The 22,725-nt window shown below is 37.6% G+C and overlaps 1 pseudogene; it reads left to right on the forward strand.

Moving 5' to 3' along the window:
• Window positions 1-7,453: 7,453 nt before the first annotated feature.
• Window positions 7,454-22,725, forward strand: part of LOC148588106 (phosphoribosylglycinamide formyltransferase, chloroplastic-like) — a 60,748-nt pseudogene continuing 45,476 nt past the window's right edge.

Below are 22,725 nucleotides of genomic sequence, written 5' to 3' on the forward strand. Positions count from 1 at the left end.
CAGAAAGTACACGTTTGTACATTTTGTGACTGCGATCGATCGCACATTGGGTGCGATCGATCGCAGTCACAGAATGTACAAACGTGTTCATTCTGTGACTGCGATCGATCGCACCCAAGGTTAAAATTTTATTTCGTTATATTTAACGGTGCATATTGTGTCACTTTATTTGAAAATTTTAAACAATGTAGTGATATATACAAAATTTTAGTGGATGCTATTGGGCATCAATTTTTTTTTTTTTTTTTTTTTTTTTTTTTTTTTTTTTTTTTTTTTTAAATTTTCCTGCATACTCTTTAGGGTCGACAAAGTCGACCCTAATACTTAAGCATTAGGGTCGACTCTAGAGTCGACCCTAATGATCACTCTTCAGCGTCCACTCTTAGTGGACGCTATTGGTGGTTAAATGTATTTTTTTTTAATTTTTTTTTTAATTCCTGCACACACTCTTTAGGGTCGACTTTGTCGCCCCTAATACTTAAGCATTAGGGTCGACTTGAGAGTCGACCCTAATGATAACTCTTTAGCGTCCACTAAAAGCGGACGCTATTGGTTATGAATATTAGGTTTTTTTAATTTTTTTTTTAATTCCTCCCCACACTCTTTAGGGTCGACAAAAGTCGACCCTAATACGTAAGCATTAGGGTCGACACTCAAGTCGACCCTAATGATAACTCTTTAGCGTCCACAAAAAGTGGACGCTATTGGTGGTTAAATGTATTTTTTTTTAATTTTTTTTAATTCCTGCACACACTCTTTAGGGTCGACTTTGTCGACCCTAATACTTAAGCATTAGGGTCGACACTCAAGTTGACCCTAATGATAACTCTTTAGCGTCCACTCTTAGTGGACGCTATTGTGGTTAAACGGATTTTTTTTTTTTAATTTTTTTTAATTCCTCCCCACACTCTTTAGGGTCGACAAAGTCGACCCTAATACTTAAGCATTAGGGTCGACACTCAAGTCGACCCTAATGATAACTCTTTAGCGTCCACTAAGAGTGGACGCTATTGGTGGTTAAATGGATTTTTTTTTTAATTTTTTTTAATTCCTTCCCACACTCTTTAGGGTCGACTTTGTCGACCCTAATACTTAAACATTAGAGTCGACTCTCAAGTCGACCCTAATGATAACTCTTTAGCGTCCACAAAAAGTGGACGCTATTGGTGGTTAAATGTATTTTTTTTTAATTTTTTTTAATTCTTGCACACACTCTTTAGGGTCGACTTTGTCGACCCTAATACTTAAGCATTAGGGTCGACACTCAAGTCGACCCTAATGATCACTCTTCAGCGTCCACTCTTAGTGGACGCTATTGGTAAATAAAATGATTTTTTTTTTTTTTAATTTTTTAATTCATCCATACACTCGTTAGGGTCGACAAAGTCGACCCTAATGATTAGGCATTAGCGTCGACTTGAAAAGTCGACGCTAATGATCTTTTTCCCGCCTTTTGAATATTTCCCGCGAGTATATTAGGGTCGAGTTATTAGCGTCCACCTTAGAGTGGACGCTATTATTCATCTTTTGGGTCGACTATTAGCGTCCACTTGGATGTGGACGCTAATACATAACTATTAGGGGCGACTTTCAAAAGTCGCCCCTAATAGTTGAGTATTAGGGGCGACTTTATAGTCGCCCCTAATGAGTCGCCCCTGATGACTCAGTTTCTTGTAGTGACACAGCTGGGACTTGTTCATTTGTCAACGTTATTTACAAAAAGGTAAGTATCTCGTACCATAATTTAATGAAAGTAACATTATTTAGTGTAAACTTTGATTATATGTATTATGTGTAGGAACAAGAAACAAAAGTGAAGCCCAATCTTGTTGAACTATATGAGGCTACCCATAAAAGAAAAAAGGATAAACAGTTTGTGAACAACAAATGCAAAAGTCTATATGTAAGTAACTATTTACGCTCCGATCATTAAGTTGATTAGTGAAGAACAGGAATAGTAAACTTGCATGAAGTATATATTAAACTAAGGCCAACTATGACTTGTGCAGCTTCACATGCAAGAATTAACAACCAGTGAGGCCTTAGAGGAAGGCAATGTGGAGGGAACAAGTGTGGATGACCGAATGCAAGAAATAGTCACACAAGTACTAGGGGGCCGACGAGCTGGGCACGTTAGAGGAATGGGATGCGGTCTTATTCCTACCCCTTGAAGTACTTCATCTCAAGCGTTCACCCACTTCGACAACCATGACGAGTGTAGGAAAAGACAAGAAGATACTCAAAGCGAGCTTCAACATACTAGAATCGAACTTCATCAGTACAGGGAGAATTTGCAAGCCAACGTTGAGGAAACGAACAAATTGAAAGCCACTGTTGAGTTCTTAATGTCATGTATTGGAGGGTTAGTGAAACTCTACCTATGCATTAATTTTACAAAAACACACATACTAAGTAATCGTTAAAAAGCTTATTGATCATTATATGAAATTTTATTCTTCTTAGGTCTGGAGGGAGCTTGCTTGGAGGTGCATCAAGTGAAGTCAACAATTGAGGGAGCTTTGGAATAACCATTTATTTAGGATGTACTTTTTGATAGCATCTATTTGGGATATATTTTTTGATACTATGTATTTGGATAGTTGTTGGTACTTTCTATTTGCTAATGTGTATTTGACTATTTGTTGATCGTGATATGTTTGATAATGTATATTTGTTGGTACTTTTTATTTGGTTTATATTATGTTAAGATATTCGCAAAATTTTTGGTTCAAGAACTTTTGAGTTAGTAAATCTTCCTTGACATGGTTATCAAAGTTAAAGAACTTTGAGTAAACAATGTAAGGAAGTAATAATATCTTTCTAAATTTTATTTTTAAGTGTATGTAGGATGACAAGAGTACAAGAAAGTTAAACCACCCAAGCAGGTTCTCGCTTTAATATATTTCATGAAGAAACACATTTTTAGTATCTCTTTCTCTATCATGTTGGGTTTCATTCTCATTGTCTTTGATATTATATATTGGTTCATTGTGGTAGATTACTCAAATTGCTTATGAGGATGAATTGGCAAGGAAGAGGATGCAGATAAGTACTTTATTTTGGGTTCTGGAATTTTGCTGCTCATGGATTGTAAAACATATATTTAATAGTTTTCTCCCTTAGCAGGTTTGGTTAATGGGGTAGTTCTCACATATTTTTTATGATTTTGATGAGGTTAGTCATTTGAGTGACGTTTCAGTCGTTTCGTGTGGGCATTTTGATTAGTTTGATTATTTCATACATTAATTGATTCATCAAACAATGTTGTTGTGTACTTAAACATAAATGCAATGTTTCTTATAGAGGTACTCTACGTGCATTTTACTTGCCCATGCATGGAGTTACGTTTCTCCGGATAAGTTTTCCTGTTGAATTCTTTCAGTGTTGGTTTCTTCATAGTGAACTTTTTTTTTTTTTTTTGTCTCAATCTTGTTATTAGGCGCACAGTGCTTGTCATGGTGTTGGCATTGTGAAATTGATGGGCCGTAGCAGTGGATATATAGCTATGCATGCATCCCTAGCTAGTGGACAAATTGACATATGTTTGATTCCTGAGGTACTTATTACTAGCAATTAATTGGATAGTTATCTTTGTGAGCTGTTACTGATTCTACTGATATGCACATCTAAGGTATCTTTTAATTTGCATGGGCCTCATGGTGTTTTGAGTCATCTGAAATACCTGATTGAGACAAAGGGTTCGGCTGTTATATGTGTCGTAGAGGGAGCAGGGCAGGTGAGTTACGTAAGGAATTCATATTTTCGCTTGTGGGTTGAATACTATTAATTGATCAGGTGATTTAAATTGTGCAGTCCTTTTTTGGCTTGATGAAATACTATGAAAAACTGCCTGTGTTCATTTCATTGCATTGCATAGATCTTATAACTTCTTCATTATATTTTTTTCCCAAGATGAAGAGTAAAATTCAGTATGTCGTTTTCTGATGCAGAATTTTCTTCAGAAAACTAATGCTAAAGATGCGTCTGGGAACATTGTATTTGGAGATTTCGGTGTCCACATTCAACAAGAGGTTGGTGGTTGTATTTTGACTAATTTCATGTGGTCTTGATCTCTCCATGACACTTGATACAAGCTAAGTGGGTTGATAAATAATGAGCTGACTGAAAGTCTAATTTTTAACATCAGTTGATATGCATGTGTTGCATGGATAAGAATGGACTGCAGTTTGGCCTTTTAGTTGTCATTTGCCAGAGTTACAAATATGCTATATTCTTAAGCCTTCAAGATCTAAGCTCTATTAGTGACTCTTTTACTAAGACTAGATATGGTCAGTTGACTTTTGATGTTATTTGCAGTGAACAAAACCAAGTGGTTCTTCACTTGAACTGAAAATCATTAGAAAACCTACTGATGCTGCGATCGATCGCACTTGGAGTGCGATCGATCGCCAAATTTCGAAAACCTACTGATGCTGCAATCGATCGCACCCAAGTGCGATCGATCTCCAAATTTTGAAAACTTACTGATGCTGCGATCGAGTGCGATCGATCTCAAAATGTCGAAAACATAATGATGCTGCGATCGATCGCACTCCAAGTGCGATCGATCGTAGATTTTTTTTTTTTTTTTTGATTTTTTAGGACCATTAGGGTCCACTTTTGTGGACCGTAATGGTTAACTATCAGTGTCCACTTTGATTTGAACGCTGATAGTCAATTTTTTTTTAAATTTTTTTTGGACCATTAGCGTCCACAAAGTGGATGCTAATGATTGACTATCAGCGTCGACTAATTCTTTCGTTTACATCATCTTTAGAGTCAAAACATTGCGCCTTTTAGGGTCGATAAAGTGGACGCTAAAAGTGATCATTAGGTTCGACTCGAAGTGGACGCTGATAGTTAATTTTTTTAAAAAAAATTTTAGGACCATTAGGGTCCACTTTGTGGACGCTAATGGCTAACTATCAGCGTCCACTTTGGTTTGGACGCTGATAGTTATTTTTTTATTTTTTTATTTTTAAGTACCATTAGGGTCCACTTTGTGGACGCTAATGGTTAAGTAAAAGTGGACGCTAATAGTTGACTATTAGGGTCGACTTTCGCTTCCGTTTACATCATCTTTAGGATCAAAACATTGCGACTTTTAGGGTCAATAAAGTGGACGCTAAAAGTGATCATTAGGGTCGGACTATTAGCGTCGACACCTTTAGGGTCTAAAAGTTGAAGCTGTTGGCAATAGCGTCCACTTTAGGACCTTTAGGGTCGACTCAAAGTCGCCCTAAAGACCTAATTTCTTGTAGTGAGAGTAGCTTTTACTCAAATATCAAGGTGTTTGTAAGCTCGTGTCTTAAGACTTCTTATGCAAATTTCTGCTCAAATTTTGTTGTTGGCAATACATAGAATTTTCCCCAAGAGCGAGATGTTAATTTTTTATTATTATTATGTCATCATAAAATAAGGTTACAATTTATGTACTGTTCCATTTAATTTTTCATCTCAACAAAATGTTTATTTTGTTCCCAATTTTTTTTGACTTGAAACCATAAAAAAAAAAAAAAAAAAAAAAATTAAAAAAAAAAAAAAAAAAAATTAAAAAAAAAAACGCATATTTGACTCAAGCAGGCAATTACTTTTTTATTTTTTATTTTTTAAAGTGTCACTATGATATTCAATCGGGGTTCAATTTTAAATTGTGCACAAACATGTGGAATGTAACTCCAGAAAAGGGAAGGCATAGATAGAGCCAAAGTAAAGTTGTGTGATAAAAACAAGTCGGAACTTGATTTTGTACATGAATTTCCTCATCAATCTCTCAACTTTTCGAAATAAATCAAAGCAAGAAGAGCAGAAGGGCAAAGAGTAATTACACTCAAGAATAGGGTCATTATACAATAATGGCTAGGAATACGCAACATAAAAGAAAGAGTAGTGATAGAGGCACCACTTGCGTGCTTGAACAGTAAGCACGCCAGTGACGTGGCACATGCCACGTTTGCCCCGAATTAAAAAAATAAATAAATAAAAAACACGTCAAAACCCATTCCCCGACAAAAACCATTCCACGACCATTTTCCCCAAATTTTTCCCCAAACCCATTCAAAATTGCCTCCCTCTCTCTCAAAGTCACTTCCGCGAAACGCTTTCCTCCCAAAACTTTCCCAAAACAAATCTCTCTCTAATCAATCGACGCAGAGACACCCACCGTTAGAAATGCAGTGTTATGGGTTGTAGAGGGTGCGCATGGAAATGGGTTCGGACTCTCTGGCCGAATCTAGAGGCTCTTCTTCTTTGTCCCCTTCCTTCTCGTCCTCCGAGTCACTCAACACTTTGAAATGCGGGGGGAAAATCTACTTTGAGGATGTGGGTATCGAGGCTCCAGCCAAACCGGATGATGGGTCTGGGTCCACCCTGTCGAAGAAGACGAGAGGGGTGGTGGTGTGGTGCAGTGGAGTCAGCCACATCGGTGTCAGGTTGAGGGGTCTAAGGTAGATCGGAATGATGCCTAGGCTTACTAAGGTGTGTGGCAGCATTTCAAGTCACCTAAAGTCATTGTTTTTGGCCTTGAACGGAGATTTTATCAACAGTGCAGCAGGTCAGCTAGCCTTCTGCTCTAGTTACTTTTTTTTCTCATTTGTTGGTTCTAATTATTGTTTGTTATTCTGGTTAATATTTGGAGGGTTTTTGTTCTTGTTGCTTTTGGGTCTTGTGTTATGTTTTTTGCGTATGTAGATTGTCATTTGTAATTAAGCTATTTGTTTGGCTTTTTATTTTATTTTTTAAATGTTGTTCGTCGGTTTTGTGTTATGTTCTTCTGTACTTGAAGGTTCTTGTTTGTTCTTCAGTTTTTCTTGGGATGGTGTTTTGGAAATATTAGGTTTTGGTCATATGGTTTTATTAAATTGGGGGGTTGATGTAAGTGGTTGTTATTGGTTTTGGCTGTTTTTATTGTTTGGTTGCATCATTTTTTTTTTTTTTAGCTGAAAAGTGATGATTCATGTGCATATGTAAAATAAAAAGGAGTGGAACAATGGATTCTGCGAATGAAAAGAGCATGAGATTTTTTATTTTGGGGGTTCTGTTTAATTGGTTTGGTGTTAATTTTCAGTATGAAAAGAGCATGAGATTTTTTATTTTGGGGGTTTTGTTTAATTGGTTTGGTGTTAATTTTTTATTTTGGAGGTTTCACTAGCGTACTTGAACAGTAAGCATGCCAGTGGCGTGGCACATGCCACGTTTGCCCCGAATTAAAAAATAAATAAAAAAATAAAAAACGTGTCAAAACCCATTCCCCAACAAAAACCATTCCCACAACCATTTCACCCCAAAATTTTCCCCAAACCCATTCAAAATCGCCTCCCCCTCTGTCAAAATCACTTCCGCAAAATGCTTTCCTCCCAAAATTTCCCAAAACAAATCTCTATCTAATCAATCGACGCAGAGACACCCACCGTTAGAAATGCAGTGTTATGGGTTGTAGAGGGTGCGCATGGAAATGGGTTCGGACTCTCTCGCCGAATCTGGAGGCTCCTCTTCTTTGTCCCCTTCCTTCTCGTCCTCCGAGTCACTCAACACTTTGAAATGCGGGCGGAAAATCTACTTTGAGGATGTGGGTATCGAGGCTCCAGCCAAAGAGGATGATGGGTCTGGGTCCACCCTGCCAAAGAAGACGAGAGGGGTGGTGGTGTGGTGCAGTGGACTCAGCCACATCGGTGTCAAGTTGAGGGGTCGAAGGTAGATCTGAACGATGCCTAGGCTTACTAAGGTGTGTGGCAGCATTTCAAGTCACCTAAAGTCATTGTTTTTGGCCTTGAACGGAGATTTTATCAACAGTGCAGCTGGTCAGCTAGCCCTCTGCTCTAGTTACTTTTCTTTCTCATTTGTTGGTTCTAATTATTGTTTGTTATTCTAGTTAATATTTGGAGGGTTTTTGTTCTTGTTACTTTTGGGTCTTGTGTTATTTTTTTGCTTATGTAGATTGTCATTTGTAATTAAGCTATTTGTTTGGCTTTTGATTTTATTTTTTAAATGTTGTTCGTCGGTTTTGTGTTATGTTCTTCTGTGCTTGAAGGTTCTTGTTTTGTTCTTTAGTTTTTCTTGGGATGGTGTTCTGGATTTATTAGGTTTTGGTCATCTGGTTTTATTAAATTGGGGGGTTGATGTAGGTGGTTGTTATGGGTTTTGGCTATTTTTATTGTTTGGTTGCATCTGTTTTTTTTTTTTTTTTTTTTAGCTGAAAAGTGATGATTCATGTGCATATGTAAAATAAAAAGGAGTGGAACAATGGATTCGGTGAATGAAAAGAGCATGAGATTTTTTATTTTGGGGGTATTGTTTAATTTGTTTGGTGTTAATTTTTTATTTTGGAGGTTTCACTGGTGTGCTTGAACAGTAAGCACGCCAGTGACGTGGCACATGCCACGTTTGCCCCGAATTAAAAAAAAAAAAATAAATAAATAAAAAAAGCGTCAAAACCCATTCCCCAACAAAAACCATTCCACGACCATTTCCCCCCAAATTTTTCCCCAAACCCGTCCAAAATCGCCTCCCTCTCTCTAAATATCACTTCCGTGAAACGCTTTCTTCCCAAAACTTTCCCAAAACAAATCTCTCTCTAATCACTTGACGCAGAGACACCCACCATTAGAAATGCAGTGTTATGGGTTGTATAGGGTGCGCATGGAAATGGGTTCGGACTCTTTGGCCGAATCTAGAGGCTCCTCTTCTTTGTCCCCATCCTTCTCGTCCTCCGAGTCACCCAACACTTCGAAATGTGGGTGGAAAATCTACGTTGAGGATGTCGGTACCGAGGCTCAGGCCAAACCGGATGATGGGTCTGGGTCCACCCAGCCGAAGAAGACGAGAGGGGTGGTGGTGTGGTGCAGTGGACTCAGCCACATCGGTGTCAGGTTGAGGGGTCTAAGGTAGATCTGAACGATGCCTAGGCTTACTAAGGTGTGTGGCAGCATTTCAAGTCACCTAAAGTCATTGTTTTTGGCCTTGAACGGAGATTTTATCAATAGTGCAGCTGGTCAGCTAGCCCTCTGCTCTAGTTACTTTTCTTTATCATTTGTTGGTTCTAATTATTGTTTGTTATTCTGGTTAATATTTGGAGGGTTTTTGTTCTTGTTGCTTTTGGGTCTTGTGTTATTTTTTTGCGTATGTAGATTGTCATTTGTAATTAAGCTATTTGTTTGGCTTTTATTTTATTTTTTAAATGTTGTTCGTCAGTTTTGTGTTATGTTCTTCTGTGCTTGAAGGTTCTTGTTTGTTCTTCAGTTTTTCTTGGGATGGTGTTTTGGATTTATTAGGTTTTGGTCATCTGGTTTTATTAAATTGGGGGGTTGGTGTAGGTGGTTGTTATTGGTTTTGGCTGTTTTTATTGTATGGTTGCATCTTTTTATTTTTATTTTTTGTTTTGTTTTGTTTAGCTGGAAAGCGATGATTCATGTGCATATGTAAAATAAAAAGGAGTGGAACAATAGATTCAGTGAATGAAAAGAGCATGAGATTTTTTATTTTGGGAGGTTTTGTTTAATTGGTTTGGTGTAAATTTTTTTATTTTGGAGGTTTCACTGGCGTGCTTGAACAGTAAGGACACCAGTGACGTGGCACATGCCACGTTTGCCCCGAATTAAAAAAAATAAAAAATAAAAAACGCGTCAAAACCCATTCCCCAACAAAAACCTTTCCCACGCCATTTACCTCCAAAACTTTCCCCAAACCCATTCAAAATCGCCTCCCTCTCTCTCAGAATCACTTCCGCGAAATACTTTCCTCCCAAAATTTTCCCCAATTTTGGGAGAAAAGCGTTTTGTGGAAGTGATTTTGAGAGAGGGGAAGGCGATTTTGAATGGGTTTGGGGAAAAATTTGAGGGGAAATGGTTGTGGGAATGGTTTTTGTTGGGGAATGGGTTTTGACGCGTTTTTTATCTTTATTTTATTTTATTTTTAATTCGGGACAAACGTAGCATGTGCCATGTCACTGGCGTGCTTACTATTCAAGCACACCAGTGGTCCCTCTATCATTACTCAAGAAACAAACTTCCAGAAGATAACATAGTAGACCATCTTCATTCTTCAACAACGCTACAAATTTACAATCATGGGGTCTACCATCTCAATTGAAACTCAGCCTCAAAAGTTTTTGTGCAAAAGACTACACGATCAGCTCCGTCCCCTCCGATATTATGAATCAGCTCACGTATGTGAATTATCGCAGAAAAATAGTCTTTAATGTCTGTCGCAGTTAACATTTTGTAAGGGGTCGCAAGCACCCGTATCACTTCGGCCACCTGTGCAAACATTTGCAGTTTGTCGACACAGACGTACATATCATTTTCAGGAAACCTATCGTCACTGCTCATACAAAAGGGCACTCTTGATGACAAAGCAACCATTAGCTGCTTGCGAGCTTCACTCAAGTTAGAACTGTTATCAAAATCCACGACCGACAAATCATTTAATATTGTACAGAATGAGCGAAGCTTAACCCAACGAAAGGACCGACAAAACTCTATCCGCCAAGAAGGCAAGTGATAAAAGCCAGGCATATTCTTCACAGTTCACAACTGGCAACAATGATCAAAAAGAGTAATATAAGTAGGAGAAGTAGAACATTAGAACTAAATTTAAACTTTGACAAATACCCACCACATCACTCACCAGAACTTGCACAGAGAAGGAGAAGGCTTCTTTGGCGAGAGGAAACAAGATGTCTGGCGGTGAAAACAAAAGGATGTTGATAATGTCAATTTATAGGGGGAGATTGAAGCTCAGATATGGTGTTCGTCAAGTGGGAAGGAGCAAGAGTTTTTGAATGATATATAATAAAATGCCATTGATGCAATATAATGACGTAGTGGAAGATTAAGGTAACTAACAAAAAAAACAGCGTTTTTGATTCTGCAAGGACAAGCGTCTTCGTCTTCTAGTATTTGAGAGAGAAATCATTGATTTAATAATAATTCAATTAGTTGAGTTTTACATAATAAGCTAGTTTATTTCTAGAAGAGAAATATTTGTAGAGAAAGTAAACCTAATCCAAGTAGTAATAGTAAACTTAATCCTAGTGAAAATAATTAAAGCAAATCTAACCCTATTAAGGAAAGGAAATAAAGTTCTAATAAAATAAAATAAAATCCTAATATAAAATTGACAATCAGCAAGAATTGTGACAATTTTCGGTAAAAGGGAAAATATTTTCTGTTGACTATTATTTTACGTCGCACTAAACACTCGAAAATACGGAAAACATTTTTCATAAATCATTTTACGGTGAAACAAACGAAGCCTTAATCTAAAATAGGAAAACAATCTGCGATTTCTATAAGAGCATTCCTATTAAGCTCTTTAAATTTGGCTTTTCTTTAAAAATTTGAAAAAAATTCCCCAAAAGAGTCATTTAACAAGTTCTTTTTTCTATTTCAAATTTAACTTTGATCAAAAAGGCTCTCCAAAAATCAAGTACCAAAAAGTGAAAGTTATTTAGTTTTTTAATAATAAGAGTAATGCTAAAATAAAGATTTATGTCTTTCTAAAATTTACATGACTTTTAAAATTACTATTAAATTTATAGTAATTATTGAATTTTGATCAAACGGTAATTTCTAAAGTCACATCAATTATAAAAAGAGTCATGCATTTTTCTTCTAGTATTACTACAATAATAATACTCAAATTTGGCTAAAGAAGTAATTTCAATATGGATACTGTAATAGAAGAACGATCGCCATGTTGATACATTACTATGGTACAAATATATTAATTCTACGCTACCGAAGCACATTGCATTTAAATGTCGTACGGCCGAATTATTATCTTTTCTTTTATTTAAAGATAAATGATAAAATTTATTCTTTCATCCATCTCCATATAGTGAATGGATAAATCCATCATTGAATATATGTGAGATCCACATGATATTAAATTTACAAAAAAAAAAGGCTAAAAGATGATTGTGTAACTAACATGCCTCTTTATTTAAACGAGTGATTCCTAAGAGAGTGGTTAATTCTCACTATTTACTGTTATGAAGGTAGAATTATACAACGGACAAACTACTTGCAAGCATATATCTTATAAAGCTCTTGATGTATTTAAAGTTATCAAGTCTCTACCTTATCCTAGAGTAGTGTAGTTTAATAAATATTTTAGCGTAATAGTAGTTTAATTACTTAAGGAGACATAGCTAGTTTCAATTGTTATCCATTAGTTAGAGTTTCGTTTGTATTTTTATCTTTTCCTTCTTATTTAAGGAGGTTCAATCAATAAAAAAAAAATCATAAAATTAGCCTCTTACATATTACGTGTTTACAAAATGATTCACGTAACACTGTCCATGAATCATATATTTTCTAATTTTTTGTTTAGGTTTTTTGCACATAAAAGATATCATATGAGACATATTTTTCCCTTTTTATGAGTAAATTTTCTAAAGTCAAAGAAATTTAAAACATCTACTTTCACGATTGAAGCAATTTTTTTTTTTTTGGTAACAAACCGAAATCCATTAAAGCATAAGAAAGTTACAGGACAGACACTTGAAGCTAAAAAGCTTAGACATATAAACCCAATTTAAACAGACTACGAACTCCTTAAAGTAGGTGAAGATGGAAGTCATCTGCGAATGCAGTCCGAGAAAACTCTTGCCGCGGCGCAATCTGATGGATACTATCATCGGGAGTACGAATACTCCTATCAAGCATCTAAACTGACTTTTAAAAAAGCCATGGAGATTTAGATGCATAGTAACCGTGGAAAAAAGGTTTCCAAAAGGAAACCAAAAAGAAAAGAAAAAAACCACTTCACTTACAAAGAGTCTAAAATCTTACCAGATCGAGTTTATTAGAAAGTAACACAAACAAGTTACAGAAAATAACCACAACAACATTACAGAAAACAAAGGCAAGCTAAAAAGTAGATAAAAATGTCCAAAAAATAGCAACAGTGGAGTAATCGGAGACGCACAGGCCACCGAGCCGGAAAGGAAACCAGAAGATCGGCGTTTGAGGTTGATGGAGGTGGAGCGGTGCGTGAGGGACACGCACTTGCGAGTAAGATCTACTCGCAGGCGCGTGTTGAACACACATCGGCGCGTGGTGGTCGAGTCGGATGGGTGGATCGCTGTTGGTAGACAATGGCGGAGACAGCCTGGAACCCAGTGGGATGGCTCATGTGCACCCAAGATTTCCTGAAAACAAGAAAATAAATTTTGAAAAAAACATATCCAAAGCTTTCAAAAAATTTACGAAATCCAGACTTGGAGCTTTTGGTGATGGAGGTGGTTGGAGGTTTTGTGGTGGAAGATGGACCGTTACAATTTTTGGGCAGAGATAAGGCCTCCGAGGAGGCCGATAGGATCTCTAAAGAGACAGTTTTGGCCTCTGAAGAGGCAAGAAGGGGAGGGGGAGTAAGGAGAATGGAAAAAGAGAGAAAAAGGGGGGAGGAGGAAGACAGCGTCTCCCTCCTCCATGGCTGCCGAACGAGGGTTAGGGGGATTCTAGAGGAGAGAGAAGAGAGCGTTTGGCTCTCTGTGGCTAGCTATGAGAGGCAGTGTTGTGCACTTGTGTGTGAGAAAAGTGAGAGAGAACAGCCACGATAGAAGCAATTAGTTGGTCAATAATGGTCATGTTCTGATGCTAGATACATATATCAGTATAAAGGTTTACTCTTGAAAAACCCACTGCCACCGCCCAAGCCCCATCGCCACCGCCCAGGCTAAACGCCACAGCCACCGCCGTTTTTGTTTCAAGCTTTGCCGTTGAACAGAAAACCCACAAAAAACACTGTCAAATTATCATCAATTATTTTCCCTATTTTATCTTTTCCAATTAATAAAACTCTTTTGAGCTCTATTTTATCCGGTATTTCAACGGAAATCCAGAGCTTGCTTTCTGGGTTTTGCTCAAACCCAACGATCCCACCAGTCCTAAACACCAAAAAGCCATTCTTTGTGGCGTCACCGCCTATTTCTTCAACATCTTTCTCTCAACCCCGCAAATGGGTCTCGAATAGAACCTGTCACTCTGTTCTGCAAAGGGTGTGGTCTAAGCAAAGATTGAAGTGTAAAAACGGCGTAGAAAATGTAGAGAATGATGCTATTTCTCATGGGAAAGATTTGAAAAATGGGGTTAGAAGGAAAAAGCTAGCGGTCCGGTGATGGCCGGGTCGAATTTCAGGTCCATTCATGAAGCTTCTCTTCGAGGATCAGTTCATGGAGACATCGTTGTTTTGGTCATAAATAAACGCGGTTTTCTCTCTTATCTTTATATGGTTCTGATTTTATTATTTTGATCGTCTTTTTGGGCTTGAAAGTCGTTATTTTTAATTCCTTACGAACTGTAAAACAGTGGAAATTTATATGGAAATTTTTAATTCAATAAAGTTAATAATTTTTTGAACTGATGTCTTAGGAAGAGCCTAATGGAATCCCAAAGCAGCATTCATGTGTGTTATTTTCCTTCGTATGACAGTCTGTGGAGGGGCAGAGTATGCAAGAGATAAGGGCATCCCAGTTGTTTTGTTCCCTAAAACAAAGGAGGAACCTGGCGGACTCTCCCCAAGCGACCTTGTATCTGTTCTTAGGTCAGGCTCTTCTCCCAAAAATGAAACATTTATGTCTGCTTGTCTTTTTTTTCGTTTATTCCTGGTAGATTCACTTAGGGCTGGCAAAACGGGTAATCGGGTAAATCCGATTAGGACCCGCGGCCCGATTACCCGAGACACGAACACGACCCGTTTAGCTAAACGGGTTAGCGGGTCTGACACGATTATAACACGGAAAATATTCGAGTAACCCGACACGACCCGCTTAACCCGTTTAGCATAACCGGGTCATATCGGGTAGACCCGACCCGACCCGTTAAAAAAAAAACCTTAATCAAAATTGGAAAAAATAATTTAATAAATGGATCTCTTAGACCAAAGGACTAGTCAAATTTATCCTATCCATCCAAGAAGAATAAAAAGTTTAAAAAGAGAATGTTTTAATATATAAATAATGATTTAAAAGATAATGTTTTAATATATAGACTCACGTAGAAAAAGTAACGGAAAAACAAGGAATAAGCCAGTGAAGTGAAGGCTGTGAAGTCGTGAAGTGAAGAGTGAAATGAAGCCGTGAGTGAGTCAGTAAGTGTTAGGGTTAACTTAGTTAGAACTTAGACATAGGTTTTTTTTTAAAAAAAAAAAAAAAAATTAAATGGGTCTGGCGGGTCACCCGAGACCCGCCAGACCCGACAGACCCGATTGACCCGCCAGACCCATTTATTAAACGTGTCTGGCGGGTCGACCCGTGGACCCGCCGAGTCGATCCGCCAGACACGAATTTAATCGTGTCTTAATCGGGTAGACCCGATTAAGACTCGAACCCGATAACCCTAAACCCAATACCTGTTAATTTCGTGTCGTATTCGTGTCGGGTTCGCAGGTCGTGTCAAAATTGCCAGCCCTAGATTCACTAATAAGAGCATTCCCAGCAGCTACCCGGTCATATTTCTTAAGTTTAAGGATCCAAACTACTTTTTGCTTCCATATGTCAATTTACACCCCAATAGCTTCCTTAAATGCTTCCCTATACCATTAAAATATTATTTGTTTATTTTACTTTTTTTATATTTTATTCCTATAATTTATACTTTCTCTCTCTCCCTCATATTTTCTTCTTCTTTCTTCCGGCTGTAGCCATTTCTTCTTCCATGTGAATCTGTGATTTTGCCCTTTTCTTCTCAAATGGTTCAACTTTGTGGCTTCTATTTCTTCTCCAATTTGCATCTACGATTTCTTCTCCGATCTGCGATTTCTTCTCCGATTTGCATTAAATTTGAGGACTCGGAGTGGTACGTTTATGGATGGAAATCTGATCGTGAACAAGGACGGGGTTCAGATCGTCTCTCAGACTGAAGTTGAAGCAGTAAGATTTGATGGTTTCAGTCTCTGATTTGCGATTTGCAATTTCTCCTCTGATTCACCATGTTCATTCCTTCTCTTCTCCTCTGAAACCTCAAGAAATCCTCCACCTTCTTTGATGTTGTTGCTGGCCATTGGAAATGACTTGACAAAATCAGAGGTCTCTTGAGATTAAGCTTGCAAAGTGGGTCAAAGAAGGCCTCTCTTCTCCTTCTGCGTTTGCTTGAACGGAGAAGAAGAAAAGAAAATGCTGGGGGAAAGAAGGGGAAGACGAAGAGAGGAGAGAGGAGAGAGAGAGCATCAGTTTTATCAATATAATAATCATATGGATCGCTACAGTTGAACCCAAAACATTGGGTTCAACTGTAGCAGCTGATGGTTTAAGGAACCATATAGGGAATATGCTGTGGGACGTTTTTTGTGATTTTTTGGACATATTCTCTAAACATAAGGAACATACCCTTTTATAGGGAGTCTGCTGGGAATGCTCTAAGAAGGTTCTTGATTTTTGCTCAGAAAGAAGTTGTATGAAGAAACCCAAATTATATTAATTATTGCTATAAAATCTCTTACATTCTCTGCCACAGGCAGTGGAGAAATTATTCAGTAAAGGAGAATACAATTTAGTCTAATTTTTGTTATGTGAAGGAAGTCTGTTAGATCAACCATTAACGAAGATGTTCCTTGTAGCCAATCCTTGAGATGCCTCCTATGGATTTTGAATTCTTAATGTAACTTGTCAACTGTGCATCCTTTTTTGTGCTGCCACTATATAGCTTGATCTTACCTATCTAAATTGTGTTTTCTTGGGGTGGCAGATCTCATTTAGGCTTATCCTAGAGGACTTGTAGCTTCTGCCTGTTACCTAGAAGAATTGTTCCTTTATCTAACCTCTGCCAAGTACTTGATGAGATCCACTCACATCGTAAGCAGTTTCCAGGAAATTATTTGGTTGCACCAAAATTCTGTTGGTTGAAATTCATAAAAATCAAAAACCCCAAAGCCCACAAGTTGGGAAGGCAGCTGATCAAGATCAGCAATGGTGAATTTGGACTTTGCCACAGTGAAACTGAAGTTTGGACTTTCTCCGTCTCTTTGGGTACAACTTTTCATGGACCAAACACCGGAAAATATGGAAAAAAAAAAATTCTGGAAAATATTTTAAGCCAAAATATATAGAGCCTTAAGTCCGGTTCTTGTGCTAGTAGTTAGAGGTCAAAAGAAAAATGTATCAAAATCACATCATGCAAGAATAGTCTATATAAGATGGCTGTGATATCCTTCTTCTTTAATAGTTGTAGTTAAAAGATGCCTGATTCTTGGAAGTGATTTCTTTAATTTCATAAGCCAAGGAAAGATTGTTGTGTCGAAATGGTACAAAAATATATTAACATTTGTCGTGTTATCATATTCAGGAGATTTGAGGTTGACTTTATACTCCTAGCGGGATACCTAAAACTTATACCGGTGGAGCTAATCCGAGCTTATCCCAGACCCATAGTAAACATCCACCCATCACTCATTCCAGCTTTTGGAGGCAAAGGCTATTATGGTATGAAGGTGCATAAAGCAGTCATTGCTTCTGGAGCAAGGTAGGTTGCAGCATTTGATGTCATATATCTAAGCAAATATTGTTTCCTGACCAAGCATATGGGATTTGCCCATATTTATCCAACTTTTTTATTTCCATTAATTATAGTGTATATGAAGAGAAGTCCAAATATTATGTTTTTGTTGATTTGTGCTTGGTTAGATACTCAGGTCCAACAGTTCATTTTGTTGATGAGCACTACGACACTGGGCGTATCCTTGCTCAACGTGTTGTCCCTGTGCTTGCTAGCGACACTGCAGAGGAGCTGGCAACTCGAGTTCTTCGAGAGGTAATGTGATTTTAACGCTGGGCGCATCATAATTTTCCCTCATCTCTCTCTCTCTCTCTCTCTCTTTAGGGTGTGTTAGGTTTTTCCTGTGCAATAAAGTTGAGAAAACCTGAATCATTAGTCATTTGTCAACTGTTTTAACTTTGGGACAATAGTAACACCAAGTTCTGGCTGGTTCCTATTGAATGATTTTATGTCTTTTTGTGCCAAATGATAGAATAACCTCTAAACTCACCGATCCTCCATCCTTGATTGTCTGAATCCCAGACCTCTGTCTTACGAAGGAGGAGAAGTACCCTCTTGAATGATACAATTAGAGGATTCTTGGGCATAAACTTTCCACTTGGGTGCGATTCCTTTTTGTGACATTTTTATTGTTTTTTTATTTTATTTTTTCAAATTAGGAGCCTTGGCTATATGTGGAGGTGACAGGAGCATTGTGTGAAGTGCGGATAATTTGGAGGGAAAATAGTGTTCCTCCCATCCGGAGCAAAGAAAACCCAAGTGAGTTCAGGTAGCAGAACAAAACCTCATAATTTTTTGCTTTTTGTAGGGTTTAGATTTTTCTCTATCACTTTTGCCTAGTCTCAATATATATACTAACATACTTGAATACATTTTTTATACCCAAAATTGACAAAAAAAAAAAAAAAAAAAACTCCTACCTTGCCGATTATTGGGGAAGAAAGGAAAAGGAAGAAAAAGAAGCAGGAAGAGGAAAACCATTTTTAAATAACATGGTTTCTGTTCTATTATGTATGATTGAATTGCCCTTACACGTGAGTTTTGTTATGTTATTAGACCAATGTTGTATGTGCAGCGGGCTGAGTTTGAATTTGGTTGTATAAATATCATGAGTAATGCTCTACTTCGCACCCATTTATTACACTCATATCGCATTAGTTGATGTGTCGTGTTTTAAGTAGGCTTACAATGTGCTAAGCCTGCCAATTTGAGATGAGTGAATAAATTTAGGGCTGTAAACAAGCCGAGCTTGGGCGAGCCAGGGCTGCTCAAGCTCGACTCAGTGAAAATAGTTACTGAACTCAAGCCCGGCTTGAGCTCGTAACGGGCTTGAAATCACCTGCTTGAGTCGGCTCGCCAAGAATAATTCCTTGTGCGAGACCGAGCTCGAACTCGACTCTTAGGTGAGCCAAGCCCCTTATCGGGTACCCGGCTCGCAATGTATAAAAAAACCAACCAGCCAAGTTTAAGTATTTCTCAAGTTCCTTCCTTTCCCAAATTTTCTCAGCAACCAAACAGAAAATAATAGAGGATATTGACAAAACGTGAAAGAAGCATAGAAAACCAAAAAAAAAATAAATAAATAAGAAAAGGAGAAAAGCATTGAACCTAGTCGCAGGTCGTAGCCGACCACCACCTTCCCTCTCCGATTCCATCCTTAACACACAAAAACACCCAGATCCCAGAGCGTCGAGGTCGTTCTAAGGGGTGGCCTACGTCGTTTTGTCACATGTTCAGAAAGAGAGCGAGACAGAGAAGAGCAGAGAGAGAGAGATAGGGCAGAGAGAGCGAGAGGCAAGAGTGAGAAGGGAGGGAGGAGGCGGCTCAGAGAAGAGAAGAAAAGTAGAACTAGAAGAGAATAAGATGAAACCCTAAGATCCCTAGCCCTTAATGCAACTTTCTCCCTCTAAAACGACATGGTTTTGCTGTGATGTTATTATTATTATTATTATTATTATTATAAGATATATATTTATATTATTATATATAAATGTTAATTACTAAAAACTCAATCAACCACTTTCATTATGAGATAAATAAATAAATAAATGCTATAAGATGAAAATTTTTGAAATATTTTATTCAATTATAAAATCATATCTTTTTAAATTTTAATTTGTTCTCTATATCCCTATTCAAGCCTTATTCATATTTGAATTATTCTTCTTGATTTATACGATTTCATTAAATTAGAACATATGATTAATGATTTAAATTATTATCATATTATCGTATTAACTTATTATCTTTTTTTAAAAAAAAAATTTTTTTTTAATTGAACTTATAACCTAATGGTAATGCTCAAACTTTAAGTCCTAAATTCCTCATGATCTAATACTCATACACTCATACTTAAATTATATGATCATATTATCTTATAATTCATATTAATATTTTTTTTAATAGGTATATCTCTTCTCATTTCATAAAAGAATGAGAGCATAAAGGTCTTAAAAACATAGGCAAAAGCTACGTGGTTACAAAATCGTAAATACATCGAAAAATCTAACAATCAAATCGTATCCATAACTTCTGATTTCACCCATGTACAAAACTCATTTATGGCATAGATCTGCTATTGGCATCACCAAATGATTTAATAATCAATTGATCATATGATATAATCATATAAATTATAATGATAATACATTAATACTTAAATTGTGGTTATAAGTAACACATTGTTTAATTATCTGCAAAACTGGAAGGTTAACCATGTCAAACGACATCTCAATGGCGCAGCTCATAACCCGGTGAAGGAAGCATTATCCCGTAGTGTGGAACAAGTCCTTATTGACAAAGTTCCTAATTGCATTTTAGACATTATCTCTATAGAGCGTTGTGCTTAAGTTGTTTTGATTTATATATCGCTCGATTCCTTTCAAAAAAAAGTAACAGATTGTTTAGTTTAATGTCAATTACTTAATTCTATATTATACGAATTACATTATCATTGTACATGAATAATATGATTAAGTATTTGAAATTTTGAATTGTCACTTAATCACATGGTTAAGTATTGATTTTATACATTTATATTATTCAATATGCATATATGTATAATTCAATGTCAATTACTTACTTAACATACATTAACATTGGAACTAAGTCTATAGTACTTAATTGTTGTATTAATATGAATTTATATACTTTTTTTTTTTTAGGGAAATGATGGAACATTTCATTCAAAGCTTGAAAAATTCAGGCCTAAGCCTTACAATATTAGAGCCATCTGCTCCAAAAAAACAATTTCTCAGATGCAGCTAGGGACCTCTTCCAACCATACTTGAGTATCTGAATTCCTTATAGCCCACTTTGCCAGTCCATGAGCCGCTGAATTTGCCTCTCGCTTGATGTGCCGTATACTCCATTGGGTAAGGGATTCCAGAACGCATTTAATATCTGCAATGATCTGTCCATAACGAAGCCAACTTTGGGTTTGGTTTCTGATTGCATTCACAACCATTAGTGAATCCCCTTCCAAAATGGTCTCGTGGACTCCCACTTCCCTGCAAAACTCCACTGCTCTCAACGCGGCTACAGCTTCGGCAGCAACTGGTTCATGGTGATACTCAATATACTGACTGAGTGCTGCAATAATCTGGCCCCTCTCGTCTCTGATGATTACCCCTACTCCCATCCGCATTTCACCTTGGTCTACCGCAACATCCCAGTTACTCTTGTATAGCCCTGAGGTTGGTGCTTCCCATTTTTGTCTGTGCGGCAGAGTAGGCTCCAGAGTCTCCTCGCACTTCACATTTGCCTTGCGATACAATTGGAGTTGCTCTACTGCTTGAGTCGCTACTACACTGGGATGCGAAAATGATTGCCCATGCACCTCATCATTTCTTCTTTTCCAAATCTTCTTTGCAGTGATGCCAAATAACTCCATATCCTCTCTTGTTAGAGTCTCCATCATAAGTTCCACTAGCTTACAAAAATCATCTCCTCCTGATGTACATTTTTGAAGCTTACTACCACTTACGCACCAAACATCCTGGGATGATGGACAATCCCATAAAATATGATGGGTAGTCTCTCTGGCCCTGCAACAGAAAATACATGTATCGTCCGCCAATACTCGCCTCTGTTTGAGATTATCTTTCGTGGGGAGAATCTTGCTACATGCTCTCCATAAGAATACTTTTGCTGATTGTGGGATCTTCAATTCCCAGATCATTTTCCAGATAGCACGGTTTCCTTCCCCCTTTGAGCATTCCCCTTTGTTTCTATCTTGTCTTTCCTTCTCAAGGTGATACGCACTCCTCACCGTGAATTCACCCGAGTTCGTTGCACGCCAAATAAGTTTGTCTTCATGATGGTATCTACTCAGAGGGATATTGCAGATTACCTTCGCTTCATCCTCACCAAAATTTTGACATATAAGAGGCCTATTCCATTGCACAGGATTATCTTCAATTAATTCAGCAACCTTTGCATTCTCTCCAATTAACAAACTGCATGTCTGTGGTGAATACATTATTGGTACAGGGATCCATCTGTCTTCACGGATCCTAACAGATCTCCCATTTCCAATACGCCAATACAGTCCCTCCTCAAGCAATTCCCTCCCTGCCAAAATGCTTCTCCAAGCAAATGAAGGCTTATTACCCAAATTTGCTGACATGAAAGATCCTGTAGGAAAATACTTCGCTTTGATGATCTTTGCTGCCAAACTGTCAGGGTATTGCATCAACCGCCACCCTTGTTTAGCTAATAAAGCCTTATTGAAGCAAATCAAATCCCGAAAACCCAAACCGCCCACATTTTTTGCACGACCCATTCTCTCCCAACTCATCCAGTGTATCTTCTTATCATTTTCCTTGTGGCCCCACCAGAATTTCTGCATCAATCTATTGAGCTCCCTACACAATTCTGTCGGAAGTAAAAAAATCCCCATGCTATACGTTGGGATCGCTTGGGCCACCGCTTTGATGAGAACCTCTTTCCCGGCTTGTGATAAGAATTTAGTCTTCCAATCTAACAACCTCTTCCTTACCCTATCCGTTAGATTCTGGAATTCCCGGGATCTTGACTTGCCAACTAACGCCGGAAGTCCCAAGTAGGTGTCGAATCTTTGTGCCACCGGAACACCCACAACAGCCATAATTCGATCTTTAGTCGCTTGATTAGTATTGCGGCTAAAAAAGATCAAAGTTTTGTCGTTGTTTAGCCTCTGTCCTGACGCTTCCTCATACACTCCCAACACCGTTTTCAAACAATTCCATTCCTG

Source organism: Corylus avellana, chromosome 1 (genome assembly GCF_965113065.1).
Source record: "Corylus avellana chromosome 1, dhCorAvel1.hap1.2, whole genome shotgun sequence".
NCBI lineage: Eukaryota > Viridiplantae > Streptophyta > Magnoliopsida > Fagales > Betulaceae > Corylus > Corylus avellana.